Source organism: Topomyia yanbarensis, chromosome 3 (genome assembly GCF_030247195.1).
Source record: "Topomyia yanbarensis strain Yona2022 chromosome 3, ASM3024719v1, whole genome shotgun sequence".
NCBI lineage: Eukaryota > Metazoa > Arthropoda > Insecta > Diptera > Culicidae > Topomyia > Topomyia yanbarensis.
In genome coordinates, this window is record NC_080672.1 from 206,537,607 (window position 1) to 206,563,606 (window position 26,000).

Below are 26,000 nucleotides of genomic sequence, written 5' to 3' on the forward strand. Positions count from 1 at the left end.
AAGCCATAACTCCGAAAGCAGCTCCGACGAAGCGAGTCTGTGCCGCTTCTGCTAAGATCCTAAGATTCCAATAATCTAAGATCTGGGCAATAAAAGCACTCTAGCCCAACCGGAGTGCCAACCGGCACATCAGGATCGACGCCAGTAACATCTTGATTATGGTATACTGGCCATGGCGAACGGCAACGGACAGGACACGGATGACGAAAAGGATGGCGACTTAGGGCTGACAGGCGTACTGTTCTACTCCCTGAGTAAGGAAGGATGACACCGACTTGAAATGGCGAGTGGGCTAACAGCATGGCTGCCTCCGTTCCAACAAAACCCTGGCAGGTCTCCGGGTACGTTCGAAACTCGCCATCATTTGGTTGGTGGTACTAGGTTCGGTTGAAGCATTCCCGATTTACGCCGATCCGGCTCTGAACACTACTCCCCATGAGAGATGGTGTCAACCCTTGCATGACCTCACTGCTGCTTTTCGGCAGCATAGATAATCATGGGATCGCGAGAGGCGACTATGTGCAGCGAGTGGAGATAGCGGCCCGGAGTTGGGACCCAATAAAATAAAATGGAGAAACAACAAGCAACCGATATAAATGGAGCAGGCACGGCAAATCCGTTTGCCAGAGGTGGGTTGGTGAGGTCACCACCACCAATAGTAGCTGAAGTCACCCAGCAAGAGCAGGAGGAGGGGAAGCCGAAGCAACAGCAACAGCAGCAACAAAAACAGCCGGAGCAGAGCGGAAGGAGCTACACCCCACAAACGCCAAAGGTAGTGGTAGCGAGGCACTTGGTGGAGGAGCTCCACAAGTTCGTGGACATGAGAAACAATGTCCACAAAGACATTAAGGAGATGGTCATCAAAATCCGGAAGGCGCTACTGTCTGCCGTGAAAGAGTACGATACGGCAACGCAGAGGGCAGATTCAGCTGAGCGAGCATCCGCGTCGGCTAAGGCCACTATCCTCCTAGCCCCTCCGAAACAGGGTAAGGAGAGGCAGATTGGAGTGGAGAACACGCCAGTTCCCATAACTCCAAAGAGGACAAGATCCTCACCAGGAGAAGAAAGACCAGGCGGGTCAAAGAGGCAGACGCTCGAGGATGCTGTTGCTGCCGAAGAAAAGGACGCCACCTTACAGGGTGAAAGCTGGAGCACCGTTGTAGGTCGGAAGGAGAAACGCGGGAAACAGCAAAAAAAGAAGGAGGAGCGAAAAGGGGAGCAGAAGAGGAAATCAGAACCCTCGGCTCGTCAGAAGGCGCCTAAGGGAGAAGCCGTGCTCGTCAAAGCAAATGACGAGACTACGTACGCAGCACTGCTCAAAAAGGTCAGAGAGGACCCGGAGCTGAAAGATTTGGGGGAAAACGTGTTAAGAGTCAGGCGTACCCAAAAAAATGAGATGCTCCTCGAGCTTAAGAAGAATACTACGACTAGTAGCTCTGCCTTGCAGGAGACTATAACTAAATCAATGGGCGGAAAGGCAGAAGTTAAAGCCTTAAGCCCGGAGATGGTAATCGTGTGTAAAGACCTCGACGAAATAACGACGGAAGACGAGCTGAGAGGTGCTATGAAGCAGCAGTGCAAACTGGGCGAGGTGCACATGACGATCCGGTTAAGGAAGGGATACGGAGGAACGCAGATAGCGATGATACGTTTACCGGTAACCGCTGCAGACAAGGCACTGGAGGTAGGTAAGGTTACAGTTGGATGGTCGAGATGCCTACTGAGAGCCGCCCCACGAGTAAACAAACAAGCAGAGAAATGCTTCAAATGTTTAGGCTTTGGACATTTAGCAGGGGCTTGCAAAGGCCCGGACAGATCCGGGATGTGCTGGAAATGCGGAGAGACGGGCCATCTTGCGAGAGACTGCACGCAGAGGCCGAAGTGCTTGCTTTGCACCCCAGCGGAAGGAAACGACCATCAGACGGGTGGCTTTAAATGCCCAGCGTACAAGAAGGCGACTGCAGGCCAACGGTGATGGAGATGACCCAGATAAACCTGAATCACTGTGATACCGCACAGCAACTGTTGTGGCAGTCTACGACAGAAACTATGTGCGATGTCGCTTTGATCGCAGAGCCTTATCAAGTCCCCCCTAATAACGGTAACTGGGTGGCGGATAGATCAGAAACCGCAGCGATACAAGTAATGGGAAGATTCCCTATCCAAGAAGAGGTAGAACGTTCCTATGAGGGTTTCGTGATAGCCAAAATCAACGGCATCTTCGTATGTAGCTGTTACGCTCCCCCAAGGTGGACAGTAGAGCAGTTCAGCCTAATGCTGGAGCAGTTAACCGAGCAGTTGATCGATCGGAAGCCGGTAGTCATTGGTGGTGACTTCAACGCCTGGGCTGTGGAATGGGGCAGTAGAGTAACCAACACAAGAGGGTGTATCCTGCAGGAAGCTCTAGCGAAGTTAGACGTACGATTGTGCAATGAAGGCTCTGTTAGTACATTTCGGAGAGACGGGAGGGAGTCCATCATAGACGTCACATTCTGTAGTCCCTCATTGACGGCGAACATGAATTGGAGAGTATGCGAAACGTATACGCATAGTGACCACCAGGAGATTCGCTACCGTATCGGCCAACGGAACCCCGCGGCAGTACAGAGAAGGGTGACCGGCGAACGAAAGTGGAAGACGAAAGCCTTCAACAAAGACCTCTTTGTTGAGGCACTTCGGCCGAACGGCGGGACCGAGAACGTGGATGCGGCTGACCTAACAAGAAGGATTGTGGCGGCTTGTGACGCCACAATGCCGCGAAAACTGGAACCACGCAACAAACGGCGTCCAGCTTACTGGTGGAACGAGACGCTTAGTACGTTACGCGCTGCTTGTCTCAGAGCCAGAAGGCGGGCCCAAAGAGCAAGGTCGGAACCAGATAGAGAAGAGCATAAGGCATCGTTTCGGGAAGCTAGGGCCGCTCTAAAACGGGAGATCAGACTTAGCAAGTCAGAGTGCCACAAGGAGCTATGCCGAGAAGTAGACGCCAATCCCTGGGGTGACGCATACCGAGTCGTGATGGCGAAAATGAAGGGTCCAACGACGCCAGTCGAAATGTGTCCGAGCAAGCTGAAGATAATCGTCGAGGGTCTTTTCCCGAAGCACGATCCAACTATATGGCCACCGTCACCGCACGGCGAGGAAGAAGGAACAAACATGGATCGGCAAGTGACTAACGACGAGCTAGTAGAAGCATCGAAGCGCCTAAAACCAAAGAAAGCCCCTGGTCCGGATAGAATACCAAACGTGGTACTGAAAGCTGCGATCCTGGCATATCCGGACATGTTCAGGATAGTGATGCAGAAGTGCCTAAATGAAGGCAACTTCCCCGAAATGTGGAAGGTCCAGAAGCTGGTGTTGCTGCCGAAGCCAGGGAAGCCACCTGGCGACCCGACCTCGTACAGACCCATATGCCTGCTGGATACACTCGGAAAACTCCTGGAAAGGATCATTCTTAACAGGTTGACGAAATTCACGGAAGGTGAGCGCGGACGATCCAAGATGCAGTTTGGTTTCCGCAAAGGAGCATCGACAGTGGATGCAATTCGGATAGTGCTCAAAAGTGCCGAGAAGTCATCTAAACAGAAGCGAAGAGGAGATCGATACTGCGCTGTGGTCACGATAGATGTGAAGAACGCGTTCAACAGTGCCAGCTGGGAAGCCATCGCTGCAGCGCTGCATAGAATGAGGGTTCCCGACTATCTGTGCCAGATCCTGAAGAGCTACTTTCAGAGCAGAGTGCTACTGTACGAGACGAGCGAAGGACAGAAGTCATTGCGTGTCACAGCGGGCGTTCCTCAGGGCTCCATTCTCGGTCCAACCCTTTGGAACGGGATGTACGATGGGGTGTTAACGCTGCAGCTGCCTAGGAAAGTGAAAATCGTAGGTTTCGCGGACGACGTGTCACTAACGGTGATGGGTGAGACACTTGAAGAAGTGGAGGTGTCGGTGACGGAGACAATAGACGCGATCGAGAGCTGGATGAACGGGGTTAAGCTGCAAATAGCTCACCACAAGACGGAGGTGTTGTTGGTCAGTAACTGCAGATCGGTCCAACGGATGCAGATCGACGTCGGAGGGCACGTGATTGCATCGAAACGTGCATTGAAGCAATTGGGAGTTATAATCGACGACCGGTTGAGCTTCAACAACCACGTTGATTACGCCTGTGAAAAGTCGGCGAAGGCAACGAACGCAATAGCGAGAATCATGCCAAACGTCGGCGGTCCGAGAAGCAGCACGAGACGTCTGCTATCTACTGTTTCGTCATCGATACTCCGATATGGGGTTCCTGCCTGGAGTGCTGCGCTGAAAACCAAGCGGAACCGTGAAAAGCTAAACAGGACATTCCGACTGATGGCCGTACGAGTCGCGAGTGCCTACAGAACAATATCGTCGGAGGCAGTATGCGTTATCGCCGGGATGATCCCCATCTGCATTACCCTGGCGGAGGACGTGGAATGCTATCAGCGGAGAAATGCACGTAACGCTAGGAGACAGGTTCGAGCGGACTCGTTGGCTAAATGGCAACAGGAGTGGGACAACGCGGAGAAAGGAAGGTGGACCCACCGACTCATCCCAAATGTATCGGCCTGGGTACATAGGAAGCATGGAGAGGTGAACTTCCATTTGACGCAGTTTTTGTCCGGGCACGGATGCTTCCGGAAGTACTTGCATCGGTTTGGACATGCTTCGTCACCCCTTTGCCCGGGTTGTGCGACCGTGCAGGAGACACCGGAACACGTGGTCTTCGAATGCCCTAGATTCGAAGAAGTTCGTAGGGGTATACCTGGTATGACAGCGGACAATATCGTCGAAGAGATGTGCCGTGACGAACATACCTGGGACGCTGTCAACAGAGTGGTCTCGAGCATACTCTCCGAGTTGCAGAGGAAGTGGCGTAGAGACCAACAAGAAACCGCAAATCGGGTTTCGAGAGAAATTCCGCCGCCGGGGAACTCTCCAACTGTGTAGACTAGGTCCACCGCCGGGGACCAGTTGAGTAGTGCGTGATGTAGCACCGAGTTGGGTCGTCAGGGCGCCTGGGAACCGGACGTCAAGCTTCACCGGAATCGCTGAACCGACCTCGACATCCTTCCGGGTAGCTCGTGAGTAGGCTATATCCACCGCCGGGGATTGGACCGAGTAGACCGCGTCGCAGAGCTAGCAGTGGGTCGTTGGGGCGCCGGTGAACCGGAAGTTACGCTCCAACCGGAATCGCCGGATAGACCTCAGCACCTACTGTATGGCCCGTTGAGTAGGCTAGATCCACCGCCGGGGACTAGATCGAGTAGATCGGGCGAAACGGAACGAGAGGAAGCCAAAGAGCTCATGAAATTGTGGTGCTAAAACAAAAGAAGAATCGGTACCGGGGGAGCCTCCTTCGCCGGGGAACTCTCCGTCGGCGTAAGCTAGATCCACCGCCGGGGACTAGACTGAGTAGACCGCGACGAAATACCACCAGTCGCAGGTCGTCGGGGCATCAGCGAACCGGACGCTCTGCTCCACCGGAATCGCCGAACTGACCTCGACATCTGGTTGGTTGGCTCGGTTTCGGGAGAACTTCTCTCGTCGGGGAATTCTCCGTCGGAGTAGGCTAGATCCATCGTCGGGGACTAGACTAGTCTGGTGCTCAAAGAGTAAACGGCGTTGAATGGTGCGAGAAGGGAGTTGCGGTGCTAACCCGCACAAGCGAGCCGCAGGGCTCGGTGAATTAGACAGTCAGAAGTTTGCCGCTCAGACTGTACTCGTAGGGGAGGAGTACTAAGCCTCGACTCACAGCCAGCTTTCCGACTGCCATGCAGAGCTTGCCAGTCTGTGTGGATGGTAGAGAATTGGTGGTGTGTAGAGGAGTGGGGCTGTCACCCTACGGAAGAAACGAACTAGGAAGTAGTTGAATTAGAGTGCGTGCTATGCACATAAAAACCCCTCCCCGAAGTAATGCCGTAAGGTAGTGCCGGGGAGGAATCAGGTTCTGGGCAAGAGCAGTGGTTTTTAGCGGGTCGGGTGATGGCAGCCCAAACCCGTTCCCTGACAATGGGGTTTTTGTACATTTTTCCTCACTCAGGGTTTTCCTGAAATTTTTTTTTACTGCTCTCAAAAAAAAAACATACATACATACATACATACATACATACATACATACATACATACATACATACATACATACATACATACATACATACATACATACATACATACATACATACATACATACATACATACATACATACATACATACATACATACATACATACATACATACATACATACATACATACATACATACATACATACATACATACATACATACATACATACATACATACATACATACATACATACATACATACATACATACATACATACATACATACATACATACATACATACAAACATACATACATACATACATACATACATACATACATACATACATACATACATACATACATACATACATACATACATACATACATACATACATACATACATACATACATACATACATACATACATACATACATACATACACACATACATACATGCACACATACATACACACAGATATTTTGCGATCTCGGCGAACTGAGTCGAATGTTATATGAGACTCGGCCCTCCGGGCCTCGGTAAGAAAGTCGGTTTTTGGAGCAATTGCATGACCTTTCTATATGAGCAAGGCAAAAGAATAATATTTAATTAGCTTAATCAGCATGAGTTCAATGTTATCTTCATGTGATTATATTTTGAAATGTTGGTGGAATGGGTTTGAAAGTGGAGGGAATGGGGGGTTAGTAGAGTGGGAATGGAGGATGCGTCAGATATCCTTCATCTTATTTCGGTATACGGGGTGGATGAAGGTAATGCGGGCGTAACAGTGGTCCAAGGGGAGGGGAGTGATGAAGGAGAGAGGTGTAAGGACAAGGCGGGGGGGAGGGGCGGCGACGCAATACTCAACTGCATATTTTGCCTTCCATTGGTTTGAGAAAATCAGTTCAGTCATCACCGAAGAACCGATGTGACTTTAATTGTGGAATATGCCCGGAATTCCGGACTTCTGGAATCGTCAATAGTGGACAATATATTCAAAGAATGTTTGATTGGCAATCAGTGATCTAGATCTGCGATTATAAGTAATATGGTGACCATTTCAATAGTTTTTAGCCTCTGAGGTATTATGATTGTACCGATTTATATGGGAAATCCAGTGTATCCTTACTAACACCCCTGTAACTCCGGAAGCAAGAGTCAGAACCGAATGAAATTCAGTAGCAGTCAACAGTATTACTGTATCTTTCAAGTTTGTAAAAATCGGTAAAGAATTCGTTGGGGAATGGGTGTGATATTAGCTTAGGAACTTGGCGGGTTCCCCGGGGGCGTCATGAACCGTCATAGGTGGCCAATGTGGTCAAAGCTGCTTTAATTGATCATTAGTGTTCCAGACCCGCGAACTAGAGTAATTTTACATCAATTTTAATATGTTTTACATCATTTGAACATCATGGTGGTACCAGTTTATATGGGAATTTGCTATGTGACCGCACTCTTCAACCCGTAACTCCGGAACCGGAAGTCGGATCAACTAAAAATTCAATAGCAGCTTATGGGAGCGTTATACCTTTCAGAAGAAACTAAGTTTGCGAAAATCGGTTCAACCATCTCTGAGAAAATTGTGTGAGTTTAAATGACACACACACATACACACACATACACACACATACATACACACACAGACATTTGCCGATCTCGACGAACTGAATCGAATGGTGTATGACACTCGGCCCTGCGGGCCTCGGTTAAAAAGTCGATTTTTACAGTGATTGCATAGCCTTTCTTTACATGAGAAAGGCAAAAATATTTACAATACATTAGAAGTACTGTCGCCTGCTTTTTTGTTCGAGTTCTTGGTATTTTTTCCGTAATAATATGCATATTGCAAGGTTTTAAGATAATTTTTCTTTAAAAGCTTGTCTCCTCAAATCCTTATCATGTTAGATTTCTTAATATCTTCAAATACCAAAATATATTCAAGTTTCATGGTTTAAGTTGGTGAACTAATAAAAGGGTTGCTTTTTATAAATTTGGATTTTTTTAATGCATTTCCAGAACACAGAACACAAAACTATGCAATATGACAACAAGAAAAGATTTCTTGATACAATGCAGAAGAAGGGGAAATTTTCCTGCGCATATCCTGAACTATATTAGATGCATCCACCAACTCCTCGAAGAACGTAGTCAGTCCATACGAAAACTACAGGGTATAGTCGAAAGGACTAAGAAGGCTTTGTTAAACGTGGAAATACAACACACATTCCATCGAATAAAAACACTAAAACGAGAGTTGGATTGGATCAAACACGATATCGAAAATAGCATCAACGACGACATAACACAACGTTTCGTAACAACCCAAAACCAATCATTCCTCGGTAAATCCCAAATTCAAATACGCAGAACAACCGCAAAAATCGAAAGAATAATAACCAAATCAGCAGGCAACAATCAACATACACCAACAACTACCCGGAGGGCTTTAGACTGCACGCAGACGCCGAAGTGCTTGCTTTGCACCCCAGCGGAAGGAAACGACCATCAGACGGGTGGCTTTAAATGCCCAGCGTACAAGAAGGCGACTGCAGGCCAACGGTGATGGAGATAACCCAGATAAACCTGAATCACTGTGATACCGCACAGCAACTGTTGTGGCAGTCTACGACAGAAACTATGTGCGATGTCGCTTTGATCGCAGAGCCTTATCAAGTCCCCTCTAATAACGGTAACTGGGTGGCGGATAGATCAGGAACCGCAGCGATACAAGTAATGGGAAGATTCCCTATCCAAGAAGTGGTAGAACGTTCCTATGAGGGTTTCGTGATAGCCAAAATCAACGGCATCTTCGTATGTAGCTGTTACGCTCCCCCAAGGTGGACAGTAGAGCAGTTCAGCCTAATGCTGGAGCAGTTAACCGAGCAGTTGATCGATCGGAAGCCGGTAGTCATTGGTGGTGACTTCAACGCCTGGGCTGTGGAATGGGGCAGTAGAGTAACCAACACAAGAGGGTGTATCCTGCAGGAAGCTCTAGCGAAGTTAGACGTACGATTGTGCAATGAAGGCTCTGTTAGTACATTTCGGAGAGACGGGAGGGAGTCCATCATAGACGTCACATTCTGTAGTCCCTCATTGACGGCGAACATGGATTGGAGAGTATGCGAAACGTATACGCATAGTGACCACCAGGAGATTCGCTACCGTATCGGCCAACGGAACCCCGCGGCAGTACAGAGAAGGGTGACCGGCGAACGAAAGTGGAAGACGAAAGCCTTCAACAAAGACCTCTTTGTTGAGGCACTTCGGCCGAACGGCGGGACCGAGAACGTGGATGCGGCTGTCCTAACAAGAAGGATTGTGGCGGCTTGTGACGCCACAATGCCGCGAAAACTGGAACCACGCAACAAACGGCGTCCAGCTTACTGGTGGAACGAGACGCTTAGTACGTTACGCGCTGCTTGTCTCAGAGCCAGAAGGCGGGCCCAAAGAGCAAGGTCGGAACCAGATAGAGAAGAGCATAAGGCATCGTTTCGGGAAGCTAGGGCCGCTCTAAAACGGGAGATCAGACTTAGCAAGTCAGAGTGCCACAAGGAGCTATGCCGAGAAGTAGACGCCAATCCCTGGGGTGACGCATACCGAGTCGAGGGTCTTTTCCCGAAGCACGATCCAACTATATGGCCACCGTCACCGCACGGCGAGGAAGAAGGAACAAACATGGATCGGCAAGTGACTAACGACGAGCTAGCAGAAGCATCGAAGCGCCTAAAACCAAAGAAAGCCCCTGGTCCGGATGGAATACCAAACGTGGTACTGAAAGCTGCGATCCTGGCATATCCGGACATGTTCAGGATAGTGATTCAGAAGTGCCTAAACGAAGGCAACTTCCCCGAAATGTGGAAGGTCCAGAAGCTGGTGTTGCTGCCGAAGCCAGGGAAGCCACCTGGCGACCCGACCTCGACTGACCCATATGCCTGCTGGATACGCTCGGAAAACTCCTGGAAAGGATCATTCTTAACAGGTTGACGAAATTCACGGAAGGTGAGCGCGGACTGTCCAAGATGCAGTTTGGTTTCCGCAAAGGAGCATCGACAGTGGATGCAATTCGGATAGTGCTCGAGAGTGCCGAGAAGTCATCTAAACAGAAGCGAAGAGGAGATCGATACTGCGCTGTGGTCACGATAGATGTGAAGAACGCGTTCAACAGTGCCAGCTGGGAAGCCATCGCTGCAGCGCTGCATAGAATGAGGGTTCCCGACTATCTGTGCCAGATCCTGAAGAGCTACTTTCAGAGCAGAGTGCTACTGTACGAGACGAGCGAAGGACAGAAGTCATTGCGTGTCACAGCGGGCGTTCCTCAGGGCTCCATTCTCGGTCCAACCCTTTGGAACGGGATGTACGATGGGGTGTTAACGCTGCAGCTGCCTAGAAAAGTGAAAATCGCAGGTTTCGCGGACGACGTGTCACTAACGGTGATGGGTGAGACACTTGAAGAAGTGGAGGTGTCGGTGACGGAGACAATAGACGCGATCGAGAGCTGGATGAATGGGGTCAAGCTGCAAATAGCTCACCACAAGACGGAGGTGTTGTTGGTCAGTAACTGCAGATCGGTCCAACGGATGCAGATCGACGTCGGAGGGCACGTGATTGCATCGAAACGTGCATTGAAGCAATTGGGAGTTATAATCGACGACCGGTTGAGCTTCAACAACCACGTTGATTACGCCTGTGAAAAGTCGGCGAAGGCAACGAACGCAATAGGGAGAATCATGCCAAACGTCGGCGGTCCGAGAAGCAGCACGAGACGTCTGCTATCTACTGTTTCGTCATCGATACTCCGATATGGGGTTCCTGCCTGGAGTGCTGCGCTGAAAACCAAGCGGAACCGTGAAAAGCTAAACAGGACATTCCGACTGATGGCCGTACGAGTCGCGAGTGCCTACAGAACAATATCGTCGGAGGCAGTATGCGTTATCGCCGGGATGATCCCCATCTGCATTACCCTGGCGGAGGACGTGGAATGCTATCAGCGGAGAAATGCACGTAACGCTAGGAGACAGGTTCGAGCGGACTCGTTGGCTAAATGGCAACAGGAGTGGGACAACGCGGAGAAAGGAAGGTGGACCCACCGACTCATCCCAAATGTATCGGCCTGGGTACATAGGAAGCATGGAGAGGTGAACTTCCATTTGACGCAGTTTTTGTCCGGGCACGGATGCTTCCGGAAGTACTTGCATCGGTTTGGACATGCTTCGTCACCCCTTTGCCCGGGTTGTGCGACCGTGCAGGAGACACCGGAACACGTGGTCTTCGAATGCCCTAGATTCGAAGAAGTTCGTAGGGGTATACCTGGTATGACAGCGGACAATATCGTCGAAGAGATGTGCCGTGACGAACATACCTGGGACGCTGTCAACAGAGTGGTCTCGAGCATACTCTCCGAGTTGCAGAGGAAGTGGCGTAGAGACCAACAAGAAACCGCAAATCGGGTTTCGAGAGAAATTCCGCCGCCGGGGAACTCTCCAACTGTGTAGACTAGGTCCACCGCCGGGGACCAGTTGAGTAGTGCGTGATGTAGCACCGAGTTGGGTCGTCGGGGCGCCTGGGAACCGGACGTGAAGCTTCACCGGAATCGCTGAACCGACCTCGACATCCTTCCGGGTAGCTCGTGAGTAGGCTATATCCACCGCCGGGGATTGGACCGAGTAGACCGCGTCGCAGAGCTAGCAGTGGGTCGTTGGGGCGCCGGTGAACCGGAAGTTACGCTCCAACCGGAATCGCCGGATAGACCTCAGCACCTACTGTATGGCCCGTTGAGTAGGCTAGATCCACCGCCGGGGACTAGATCGAGTAGATCGGGCGAAACGGAACGAGAGGAAGCCAAAGAGCTCATGAAATTGTGGTGCTAAAACAAAAGAAGAATCGGTACCGGGGGAGCCTCCTTCGCCGGGGAACTCTTCGTCGGCGTAAGCTAGATCCACCGCCGGGGACTAGACTGAGTAGACCGCGACGAAATACCACCAGTCGCAGGTCGTCGGGGCATCAGCGAACCGGACGCTCTGCTCCACCGGAATCGCCGAACTGACCTCGACATCTGGTTGGTTGGCTCGGTTTCGGGAGAACTTTTCTCGCCGGGGAATTCTCCGTCGGAGTAGGCTAGGTCCATCGTCGGGGACTAGACCGAGTAGTTCGCGAACAAGTCTGGTGCTCAAAGAGTAAACGGCGTTGAATGGTGCGAGAAGGGAGTTGCGGTGCTAACCGGCACAAGCGAGCCGCAGGGCTAGGTGAATTAGACAGTCAGAAGTTTGCCGCTCAGACTGTACTCGTAGGGGAGGAGTACTAAGCCTCGACTCACAGCCAGCTTTCCGACTGCCATGCAGAGCTTGCCAGTCTGTGTGGATGGTAGAGAATTGGTGGTGTGTAGAGGAGTGGGGCTGTCACCCTACGGAAGACGCGAACTAGGAAGTAGTTGAATTAGAGTGCGTGCTATGCACATAAAAACCCCTCCCCGAAGTAATGCCGTAAGGTAGTGCCGGGGAGGAATCAGGTTCTGGGCAAGAGCAGTGGTTTTTAGCGGGTCGGGTGATGGCAGCCCAAACCCGTTCCCTGACAATGGGGTTTTTGTACATTTTTCCTCACTCAGGGTTTTTCTGAAATTTTTTTTACTGCTCTCAAAAAAAAAACATACATACATACATACATACATACATACATACATACATACACACATACATACACACAGATATTTTGCGATCTCGGCGAACTGAGTCGAATGTTATATGAGACTCGGCCCTCCGGGCCTCGGTAAGAAAGTCGGTTTTTGGAGCAATTGCATGACCTTTCTATATGAGAAGGGCAAAAGAATAATATTTAATTAGCTTAATCAGCATGAGTTCAATGTTATCTTCATGTGATTATATTTTGAAATGTTGGTGGAATGGGTTTGAAAGTGGAGGGAATGGGGGGTTAGTAGAGTGGGAATGGAGGATGCGTCAGATATCCTTCATCTTATTTCGGTATACGGGGTGGATGAAGGAAATGCGGGCGTAACAGTGGTCCAAGGGGAGGGGAGTGATGAAGGAGAGAGGTGTAAGGACAAGGCGGGGGGGAGGGGCGGCGACGCAATACTCAACTGCATATTTTGCCTTCCATTGGTTTGAGAAAATCGGTTCAGTCATCACCGAAGAACCGATGTGACTTTAATTGTGGAATATGTCCGGAATTCCGGACTTCTGGAATCGTCAATAGTGGACAATATATTCAAAGAATGTTTGATTGGCAATCAGTGATCTAGATCTGCGATTATAAGTAATATGGTGACCATTTCAATAGTTTTTAGCCTCTGAGGTATTATGATTGTACCGATTTATATGGGAAATCCAGTGTATCCTTACTAACACCCCTGTAACTCCGGAAGCAAGAGTCAGAACCGAATGAAATTCAGTAGCAGTCAACAGTATTACTGTATCTTTCAAGTTTGTAAAAATCGGTAAAGAATTCGTTGGGGAATGGGTGTGATATTAGCTTAGGAACTTGGCGGGTTCCCCGGGGGCGTCATGAACCGTCATAGGTGGCCAATGTGGTCAAAGCTGCTTTAATTGATCATTAGTGTTCCAGACCCGCGAACTAGAGTAATTTTACATCAATTTTAATATGTTTTACATCATTTGAACATCATGGTGTACCAGTTTATATGGGAATTTGCTATGTGACCGCACTCTTCAACCCGTAACTCCGGAACCGGAAGTCGGATCAACTAAAAATTCAATAGCAGCTTATGGGAGCGTTATACCTTTCAGAAGAAACTAAGTTTGCGAAAATCGGTTCAACCATCTCTGAGAAAATTGTGTGAGTTTAAATGACACACACACATACACACACATACATACACACACAGACATTTGCCGATCTCGACGAACTGAATCGAATGGTGTATGACACTCGGCCCTGCGGGCCTCGGTTAAAAAGTCGATTTTTACAGTGATTGCATGGCCTTTCTTTATATGAGAAAGGCAAAAATATTTACAATACATTAGAAGTACTGTCGCCTGCTTTTTTGTTCGAGTTCTTGGTAATTTTTCCGTAATAATATGCATATTGCAAGGTTTTAAGATAATTTTTCTTTAAAAGCTTGTCTCCTCAAATCCTTATCATGTTAGATTTCTTAATATCTTCAAATACCAAAATATATTCAAGTTTCATGGTTTAAGTTGGTGAACAAATAAAAGGGTTGCATTTTATAAATTTGGATTTTTTTAATGCATTTCCAGAACACAGAACACAAAACTATGCAATATGACAACAAGAAAAGATTTCTTGATACAATGCAGAAGAAGGGGAATTTTCCTGCGCATATCCTGAACTATATTAGATGCATCCACCAACTCCTCGAAGAACGTAGTCAGTCCATACGAAAACTACAGGGTATAGTCGAAAGGACTAAGAAGGCTTTGTTAAACGTGGAAATACAACACACATTCCATCGAATAAAAACACTAAAACGAGAGTTGGATTGGATCAAACACGATATCGAAAATAGCATCAACGACGACATAACACAACGTTTCGTAACAACCCAAAACCAATCATTCCTCAGTAAATCCCAAATTCAAATACGCAGAACAACCGCAAAAATCGAAAGAATAATAACCAAATCAGCAGGCAACAATCAACATACACCAACAACTAACCAGAGGGCTTTACTTAACACTACCACCAAATCCGTACCCTCAGAAATGATGGCTCTGTTGAGCTTTGCACAAAACTTCTTCCTTCCTGTGTTTCCAAACCAAATTCCGACATACCACCTCATTGCAAACATCGAGAACATTCTACGGACTTCTCCCAACAAATTCATCCAAGACAAGAAAAGATGTCTAGAAGCAAATCATATTCAAAATTATCTTTCACGACCACTATAAAACCAACAGAAAGATTGCGTCACAGTTTTCTGTCATAAAATGTCAAAGTCACAAAACAATCCTTAACCGACAACCCAGATATATGCATCCTAAAGTTTGATAAAGGAAAAAGAACGGTGATAATGGAAACGAAATATTACGATACAAAGATGCTGTCACTTCTTGATGATTCAACTTACAAAGTGCTACCTAGAAATCCAAACAGCTTGCTTTCAACGCTTAAACAACTCACTTGTGGATCGCCTTCTCAATCTCAAACTCACATACAAAAGTACAGCCAATTATCTGAAAACATACACATCCATCTGCCCACGGATTTATGGACAACCCAAGGCTCACAAACCAGGTTTACCGCTCCGCCCGGTAGTACCAAACATAACAGCCCCGACATACAATCTCTCTAAATACATTGCCAACATTCTTCAAAGAGCAGTGAATACAACATCATAGATAGTTTCCAATTCGCCGAAGAAATCAACCAAGTTACACGCCCCATGGACTACGTACTAGTATCCTTCGACGTCGTGTCCCTCTCCACCAACATACCCAACGATCTAATCCTTCACGATATTATAATGGAGTGGGAAAATATTCGCACAGAAACCAACATCAACCTGGATCTTTTTTTCGAACTAGTAGAATTTTACCTCAACAACGGTTATTTCTGCTTTCGAGAAAAATTCTATAAGCAAACCTTCGGCACCGTCATGGGCAGCCCTCTTTCGCCTATCCTTGCAGACATCATCATGGAAAATTTGCTAAAAACAATCACCCGCGATCTTCCTTTCGAAATTCCTGTCCTACGAAAATACGTTGATGAGCTGCTATTAGCCCTTCCGAAGGACAAGATAGATGAGACCCTAGAAATTTTCAATGGCTACAACCCACACATTCAGTTTGTAAAAGAGGAAGAGCAAAGAAATCAGCTCCCATTCCTAGACACAACAGTGATTCGCAATTCAGATCAATCGCTAAACACACAATGGTATTCAAAATCTATCGCATCTGGCCGATTATTTAACTATTTTTTCCTTACACCCGATGCACATGAAAATCAACGTCGCCTCCAACTTCATAAGACGAGTGACATCCCTCACTACCAACCAATCGTTTGCCGAACTGAATAATTTAATTTTGCGCCAGATCGACTATCCAACATCACTTATTAACAGATTGATTAGCCAAAAAACCGTTCCACAATCACCATCCGAGAGCTCACTGGATACAAAACAAACCGCCAAAACAGACGAAACAACATACCGGTCCCTACCATACATCCCGATGCTGACCAACACACTCCTTCGAAGCCTAAAAACAAACTATCCTAACGTCAAAATTACCCCAAAAACAATCAAACCATCTTCAATGTTGCTAAACAACATTAAAGATCCCGTTGATCCCTCACTATGTTGCAATGTTATTTACAGCATCCCATGTGGTGTGTTAGATGACATATATTGGTATGATGAAAAATCAACTAAAAACAAGACTTAGCGGGCACCCGACCAATATTACAAAATATAATAAATTGATCGAAGCAGGAAAAACCAACACAGATATCGTTATGATCGAATTTGGAGTGAAAACAGCTGTCATTCTTCACAGCATCCAACACCAACACGATTTTGACTTGACCGCAACCAAAATTATCGACAGAACCTATCACTCATCAACGTTACCAGTGCTGGAGATGTGTCATATAGTTAACACACCCAACAAGGTAAATCACCGAACAGATGTAGATCGTCTCAGTGCCACTTACGCAGGTATTCTACACACTATCAAACACTCCAAATTTCCTAAAACTCAGACTCACATCACTAACGTACAGTTCAACTAAAGCTTACCTATTCTGAAGATCCCCTTTTCACTCTGTGCGCTCATCATCTTACTGTAGTTTTTTCAAAGGGATCGTTAAGTAAGAACCAAAAGTGTACCCGTGAAAAATCTTGTGCCGATAAAAACTCCACAGCACAGTATGTTTATTTCTATATTATGACACTGATAGAATATATTCGTAAATCGCTAGGAATTAGTTTCGTACGGAAAGTTTTCATAATATATACGAATTTTTCGTACATATTATGAATCGTTCGTAGTTCTATTGAAACACTTTTATTTTTTATTACAAGTTTTTCGTGAAAACCACGAAACGACTTTCGTTGGCTTATTACGAAACAGCTTCGTTCGGCGAACGAATTGTTCGCTGATATATACGAATATCTTTAAAATATTTACGAGCACCATTCGTCAAACCGGCAACGTCAAAAGAGCTTCAATAGAGGTAGAATATGGAGTCATTTTTGCTATATGTCAGATAATTGTTGATCATCACAACGGTCTCGGTCTGACTATTCAGTAGCCGTATCCGTGTCTGCCGGTTTCAGGAAGATTTTCTGAACCTCTTTTTTCCAGTTAATCCAGAAACTGGAGCAGTACTGATTCAGTTGAGCCATCGCGAATGCTCATTGGTTTTGTATGAATAAGTTTGAGTTTTTCTCTGCCGGCGCAATGTCAAAATAATATGCTATTAAATACGAAAAATTCTTTTAGATGACCGAAAGGAATTCGTGCGACCAACGAGATTGTTCGTAATATACACACACATTTTTTTAAAATAAACAAAACATTTCGTTTCATTCACGAAAAATAATGTCGTTTTCAACGAGGTCATTCGTGCAATGTACTCTAAATAAGTAAAATTTACGAAAACCTTCGTTCATCAAGCGGCCATTTCTAGATACCACAATAAAATCGATTTTGCCAGATCTATTTCTTTAATTAAAAAAAATCGGTGTTTTCAAAAATTATAATTAATACGAAAACTTTTCTAAGATGAACGAAAAGAATTCGTGTGACCAACGAAGTCGTTCGTAATATACTCAAACATTTACTGAAATAAACGAATCGTTTCGTTTCATTCACGAAAAATAATGTCGTTGTCAACGATAACATTCGTTCCATGTACACTAGATAATTCTTTACACAACAATCTTTCTAGTCCTCAATAGAGGTGAGCAGGTTGAAATAAAATCGATTTGGCCAGATCGATCCTTTTAGTTAGATAAAAAATCGTTGTTGCCTCTGTTAAACATCGATCCTAAAAGATCGAATGAAAAAGGTATGCGAATAAATACGAAAACTTTTCTAAGATGAACGAAGTGAATTCGTGCGACCAACGAAATCGTTCGTAATGTACATAAACGTTTATTAAAATAAACGAAACATTTCGTTTCATTCACCAAAACAAGGTTGTTATCAACGATAATATTCGTGCAATGTACACTAAATAAGTAAAATTTAAGAAAACTTTCGTTCATCAAGCGTCCATTTCTTCGTATCACAATAAAATCGATTTGGCCACATCGATTTCCTTAAATAAAAAAAATCGATGTTGTCAAACATCGATCCCAAAAGATCGACTGAAAACAATAAGAGGCTAATAAATACGAAAAATTTTCTAAGATAAACGAAATGAATTCGTGCGGCTAATCTTTCTAGTCCTCAATAGAGGTGAGCAGGTTGAAATAAAATCGATTTTGCTAGATCGATCCTTTTAGTTAGTTGAAAAATCGTTGTTGTCAAACATCGATCCTGAAATATCGATTGAAAAAATAAAATGCTAATAAATACGAAAACTTTACTAAGATGAACGAAATAAATTCGTGTGAGCAATGAAATCGCTCGTAATATACATAAACGTTTATTAAAATAAACGAAACATTTCGTTTCATTCACGAAAAATGATGTCGTTATCAACGATAACATTCGTGCAATGCAAACTAAATAAGTAAAATTTACGAAAACTTTCGTTCATCAAGCGGTCATTCATTCGTACTACAATAAAATCGATTTGGCCACATCGATTTTTTGAAATTTAAAAAAATCGATGTTGTCAAACATCAATCCGACTGAAAACTTTCTAAAATAAACGAAATGAATTGGTGCGACCAACGAAATGGTTCGTAATATACACAAACGTGTATTAAAATAAACAAATCATTTCGTTTCATTCACGAAAAATAATGTTGTTATCAACGATAACATTCGTGCAGTGTATATTAAATGTGTAAAATTTACGAAAGCTTTCGTTCACCAAGCGGCCATTCTTGTTCATGAAATGAACGAAACCTACTATTTACAATGCACGAAAATTCTTCGTTGCAGAAAACGACGAATGAATTCGGGCATTGCATGATCGATTTCATTATATTTACGAATTTATATTATCAGTGGACTCTTTCGTCCCCCTATGTAACAAAATGTCACAAATTTATTTATTCCTTCCTCTCCATTCTTTAAAAATTGTTTTCAGTGAAACCATATTGTGTAAAGTTCTAGCTTATTCCCCTTCCCCATATGCCACAATATGTAACATTTCCAGAGCTTAAAAAATTGACATCCCTGCGTTGAAAGAGAAACGAAGTTTAATTCATGGCCGTCGCGATCAATGAAATGTTTGGTTCGTTCTCCTCGTCATTCTTTCTCCCAAACAGCGCATTCAGGTTCGGATATTAGGTTTTACACCGACCGACATAAACCTACAAAATGAGCCTTGTTAACTTCGCTTGACAATTCTCGGTGGTTTGTTTACATGATAGTTGCGTGAGCTCGAAAAGTACACTAATTTTCAAGAGTCATGAACTACAAGCGATCTTTCCTAACCATTTTGAAAAAAAGTGAGTGAGAAGAAAGCCTTGTATCGATTAAATCGAATGGAAATTATAAATCCCCGAATAACCTTACTAATAAAATCAGTTCGACCCTAATAGGAATCTTAACTAAAATGATATATTTATTTGAATAACATAGGTTTGAGCGCAGTTTTTTTCCAGAATTTATCATCTGTTTCACCTTTGAAGTACTGTAAAAAATCTATCTTTGGTCCTCAAGACTTAATATTTTGAGAAGACTCTATTCAACCTATACTGTGGTTTTGTACAGCTACACTGTGCGTCATCCAGTAAAATTCTCACATCCTTCGCTCACTTCTCTAGTGCAATGCCCCTCATTACGGAGGTGTAACATATCATTTAATTCGAATCGCTTTTATTCGGCCCACTGGACATCAAAACTCAAACAATTCGCTGCATGGTAGTGTTGATGTCGCTACTGGGGCTGTTATTTCTTCTTTCTGAAAATTAATGAACAATTTTGTTTCAAAAACTGCTCATTTAAAAAATAAATAAATTTATTAATTCTCTTTGGCTAACTAATCGTTGATCTTTCAAATTGAATTGATAGATTGAAAATCGAATTGCAATGCTTACAGATATTTAGATTTGAAGAAAACCATTTTTGTTTTAAAAATCACTTGCAACTGCCCAAACAAAAGGGATTGAAACATCAGTGCTACGGTAAAAATGTGTTCCGATGAAAGTTCTAGAACAATGCGTTTACGAAAAATTAACACATCAAAAAAAAATATAAGCAACACGATTTTCAGGAGCCACCCTACCTCAAATCTTTAAATAAAATCATGGCAAATTAACCATTAGACATAGCCTTGTTTATTCAGCAAACTTGCTTTAATTTATTTGTGTTCTAATATTGTAGGGCATTGCGCAGGTAAACTTTACACGTCTAAACAGTCGATACTTTGAACACCCTAACCACAAGGACCACCCTAATGCCATTAATTTTGAAAAAGTGCCAAAAAAACTAACAAATTCGCCAAAGACATCATAAAATTAAAACAAACTATTTAGGAGCTATCAGTTCTGTATTCCTAAATACGGTATTAGGACGCACTATGGTCAGCTTTCGATATGTACTGAAAATTTAGTGTCAAGTTTTGTAGTGACGTAATGATCGAAAGAGAAAGAGGCTCGCAATGTTACTAAGGTGCTATTGAAAGTTTTATAGTATTATTATGCACTGTAGCGTATTCCTCGGTACTTGTTCCTTAAAGTGCATAGGCTCTGGGGTATATTACATTTACAGTTACATTTCTATACTTATTGTAATCATTAAATACGACACGTATAGTGTAAAATATGCATAAATGCATAACGCTGTATTATAACAACATTGCAAAAAGCATCTAAAAATTATTGAAACTATGAGAGAATTTTAACAAAATTTGAAAAAATGATTTGCGCCTTTTAGGGTTAATATGACTCCCATGTTTGGAAATAAAGTCAAATGTGATGCCAATTGATACAAAAAAAAATTATTGCGCATTTTTAAAAGACTTATTATGTACAACAAGAATGTTGCTAAAAACGGATCGCATTTATTTCCAAAATCGGAGTGTGCCAAAATGGGAGCATGCCAATAACGGAATCTTACTGTACAAAAAATTGAAACAAATAATATGTATGGGTCATCACGCTAGATTTTAAGTTCTTCACACAAATTTGTGTGTTTCTTGTAGTACTTGCTCAAAATCGTTGAAAGTTCAATTCCAATAATTCTTTAATAATCTTGAGTTTAAAAAATTTGTAGATTCCAAAATTGTCCAAATTGGTCACTGAGATATAGCGATTTAAAAATATAGTACCGACTATTTTGGAGGAATATTGGTGAGCGTGTTAATAAAACTGTAAATATTTTTTTACAACTGCACTTAATTAGCAATTAATTATTCAAATCACTAAATGTGCTTTAGTATATTTTAAAATCACTTTTACATCATTGCTCTGCTTGATGTTAACCCAGCAGAACAAGTAATTTCTTAAAAAATTGCGAATATTTTTTCGCATGCGAGTGCATTTAATTAACATTTAATTAGCATTTAATTACTTAAATCATTAAATGTACTTTAACAGATTTAACAATGACTTTTACATCATTGTTTTGCTGGATGTTAACCCAGCAGAACAAGTGATATCATAAAAACAGTTGCAAACAATTTTCTACAAGTGAATTTAATTAGCATTTAATTTACAAAGCAATTTTACAATGACTTACACTATTTTTCTGCTTGCTGTTAACCCATCAGAACAAATTGTTTCTTTAAAAAATTATAAACAATTTTCTACAAGTGCATTTAAATAGTGTTTAACTATTAAAATCATTAAATGTACTTTAATAGACTTTTACATCTTTGTTCTGCTAACTTTTTGTCAAGTCAGCAGAACAAGTGATTTCTTAAAGTGTATTTAATTAGCATTTAATTATTCAAATAAATCAATGTGTTTTAGTAGGTTTTACAATGACTTATACATCGTTGTTCTGCTAACTTTATGTTAAGTTAGCAGAACAAGTGATTTCTTGTAAAAAACAATTTTTTAAAAGTACATTTAATTAGCATTTAATTATTCAAATAAATCAATGTGCTTTAGTAGGTTTTACAATGACTTTTACACGTTGTTCTGCTAACTTTATGTTAAATTAGCAGAACAAGTGATTTCTTGTAAAAAACCGATTTAATCCACCTAGCAGTGAGATGAGACATTTCTTACACATTTCACTATTGGATTAGTTTGCAGAACTCACGAGAAGTAGACACCCAACTAGAAGTGGGATGAAAACAGTTTCTAGTCTTGCACGAATAAAATCTCGAATAAACGGAATAAATTATAGAAATCAACAAAACGACCGAAATAAAAAAGTAAAGCAAAAAATGAAACAATAGGTTTTTAAATTCATAAAATGAGTAGAAAAATTAATGTAAATAAAAATTATAATATACACGAATCAAATTAGTTTAGGTTATTACATAAAAATTAAGATTATATTTAGAAATAGTTATGAGATTAATAGAATAAATTGACTCATACTAACAAATTGAATGAAATAAAACGAATGACTAAACATGAAATGCATAAAATTAGAGATATGAATAAAATGAATAAAATGAATCAAATGAATCAAATGAATCAAATAATTCAAATAATTCAAATGAATCAAATGAATCAAATGAATCAAATGAATCAAATGAATCAAATGAATCAAATGAATCAAATGAATCATATGAATTAAATGAATCAAATGAATCAAATGAATCAAATGATTCAAATGAATCAAATGAATCCAATGAATCAAATGAATCATATGCATCAAGTGAATCAAATGAATCAAATGAATCAAATGTATCACATGAATTAAATGAATCAAATGAATTAAATAAACCAAATGAATCAAATGAATCAAATGAATCAAATCAATCAAATGAATCAAATGAATCAAATAAATCAAATGAATCAAATGAATCAAATGAATCAAATGAATCAAATGAATCAAATGAATCAAATGAATCAAATGAATCAAATGAATCAAATGAATCATATGAATCAAATGAATCAAATGAATCAAATGAATCAAATGAATCAAATGAATCAAATGAATCAAATGAATCAAATGAATCAAATGAATCAAATGAATCAAATGAATCAAATGAATCAAATGAATCAAATAAATCAAATAAATCAAATGAAACAAATGAATCAAATGAATCAAATGAATCAAATGAATCAAATGAATCAAATGAATCAAATGAATTAAATGAATCAAATGAATCTAATGAATCAAATGAATCAAATGAATCAAATGAATCAAATGAATCAAATGAATCAAATGAATCAAATGAATCAAATGAATCAAATGAATCAAATGAATCAAATGAATCAAATGAATCAAATGAATCAAATGGATCCAATGAATCAAATGAATCAAATGAATCAAATGAATCAAATGAATCAAATGAATCAAATGAATCACACGAATCAAATTAATCAAATTAATCAAATCAATCAAATGAATCAAATTAATCAAATGAATCAAATGAATCAAATTAATCAAATGAATCAAATGAATCAAATGAATCAAATGAATCAAATGAATCAAATGAATCAAATCAATCAAATGAATCAAATTAATCAAATAAATCAAATAAATCAAATGAATCAAATGAATCAAATGAATCAAATGAATCAAATGAATCAAATGAATCAAATGACTCAAATGAATCAAATGAATCAAATGAATCAAATGAATCAAATGAATCAAATGAATCATATGAATCAAATGAATCAAATGAATCAAATGAATCAAATAAATCAAATAAATCAAATGAATTAAATGAATCAAATTGATTTAATTCATCCAGTGAATACAATGAATCAAATTAATGAAATGGATCAAATGAATAAAAAGAATGGATGAACAAAATGAATAAAGTAAAAAATAAATGAAATGCATAAATAAAACAAACGAATCAAATAAACAAAATGAGCTGAAGTGATAAAATGAATAAAAAGAAGAAAATGAGAAAAATTTAATGCATTGATTAAAATGAAAAATTAAACAATGGTAAAAGGATATAAATTAATATAAAGAAATAAATTGAATCAAATAAATTATTTGGATGGAATGATTAAAACTGAAAAAGTAGTCAGAAGAAACTGAACAAAATGAATAAACTGGAAAAAATGAATAAAATGCATACAATGAAAACAATGAATAAAATAAGTTAAATGAATGATATGAGTGAAATGCGCAAAAAGAATAAACTGATCAGAGTGAATCCAAAGAATGAAACGAATAAAAAAAGTAAAATGAACGCAGATGAACAAAACGAATAAAAAGATGCGGAGTGAAATAATTAATTAAAATGAAATGGTCATATATTTGAAGCTTTTAAAATGTTTTTGAAAATCCCATCTTATGAGAAAAGGCTAATAAATATGCAATGGACTTTCCACGGCTTCCATCTTTTTTTGGTTTTATTCTTTTTGTTTTCATGCTTCTTTACTTGCCGGCGTCGTTTTAAGATTATCTGGTGTTTCTACTTTATTGTTGGACATTAATTAGTTATCAAGAACCTGGAACGTTCAATTTGCTTTGGAATTCGAAGTTTACTTTTTGGTCACATATTCCCGAAAAAAAGATTTATGTACAGAATAGAATTTACTGGTCCAGTATTTTAACGCGCAATTGAATATAGTAAAGTGAGACAAAGTCACATGTGGTTTCAAGCCCCTTGAACAGAGAACGACAGGGAGAATGCGATTCGTGAATGAGACAGGTAGATATTTCAAAGTTTTTATTTGCATTGAAGTACATAGTGTGAAATGTGTAGGCTATGTCGATAACATAAAAGCCGTGCATTCAGTTGATTGCAATGCAGTCTCTTTCCATTCATCCTTATAGCTTTCATATTGTTTCGTTCGGAATTCTCGTGCAGGAAATATGGATAAATAAAATCTATACAGACCAATACTGTGAAAAAGAAATGGTTCAAAGTTAGAAGACACATTGTAGTTGCCCCATCGAAAGTGGGTACTTTGGGAAACTTCTTTTCCTGGATCTAATTTGTGGATATTTTTGGTCTTTGATCCGTTATTTTTCATAAATGAGCCCAAATACATTAATTCGTCGACCATCTCGATTTCGTCACCGTCAATCCGAACTCGGGTGGGAGGTTCGCATTGTCGTCTCTAGAACCTCTTCCTCTCATGTATTTTGTCTTCGAAACGTTGATGGCAAGTCAAATCCTGCTGGCTTCAGCTTTCAGTCTTTGAGCATATATTTCATTCAAAATTCAATAGAGATACGAATAGTTTAAATATCGCACGTGGAATGCCTCTTTTGAAAATTTTCGAGAGAGAGAGAGAGAGAGAGAGAGAGAGAGAGAGAGAGAGAGAGAGAGATAGATAGATAGATAGATAGAAAGAGAGATGGGGGTGGGGGCGTGTGAGGAATGGCAAATGATGGTTAATGCAGTGACATTATTTTATAGGTATATTATTATCATAATAATATTGATTCTTACATTCTTATCATAAATAATGTAAGTAGCAATTTTTGCGCCATAACAAGTATAACCTAAATCTTGCAAAAGAGCTAAATTTTCGCTAGAACATACAGCTGCTTTCGGTGACGCCACAAGTATTAGAAATCTTTTATCTCACTACTAGGTGAATTACTTGTTGATCTGTGTATTAATATACCATCCAACATTTACCTCATGATTGAACGCAATGCCTAATCCAAGGAATAAATACAAGAACTCACTGTTTCTTTATCAACACATTATTTTGTCTTTGAAGTGAACTTATATATTAATTTTTGAGAAATAGTTCATTT

At 41.6% G+C, this 26,000-nt stretch overlaps 1 protein-coding gene across 3 annotated transcripts in view; it reads left to right on the top strand.

Moving 5' to 3' along the window:
- The window catches only part of LOC131689268 (voltage-gated potassium channel subunit beta-2), a 1,724,569-nt gene that overhangs the window by 874,254 nt on the left and 824,315 nt on the right, over positions 1-26,000 (top strand). The window contains exon 1 of one of the 3 annotated variants that reach the window (XM_058974249.1): positions 14,306-16,689. The exons of the other annotated variants lie outside the window; for them this stretch is intronic. The gene's annotated coding sequence lies outside the window, so the exon portion shown is untranslated. Of the gene's footprint in view, positions 1-14,305; positions 16,690-26,000 lie in introns of those variants that run through there. 3 annotated transcript variants of the gene reach the window in all.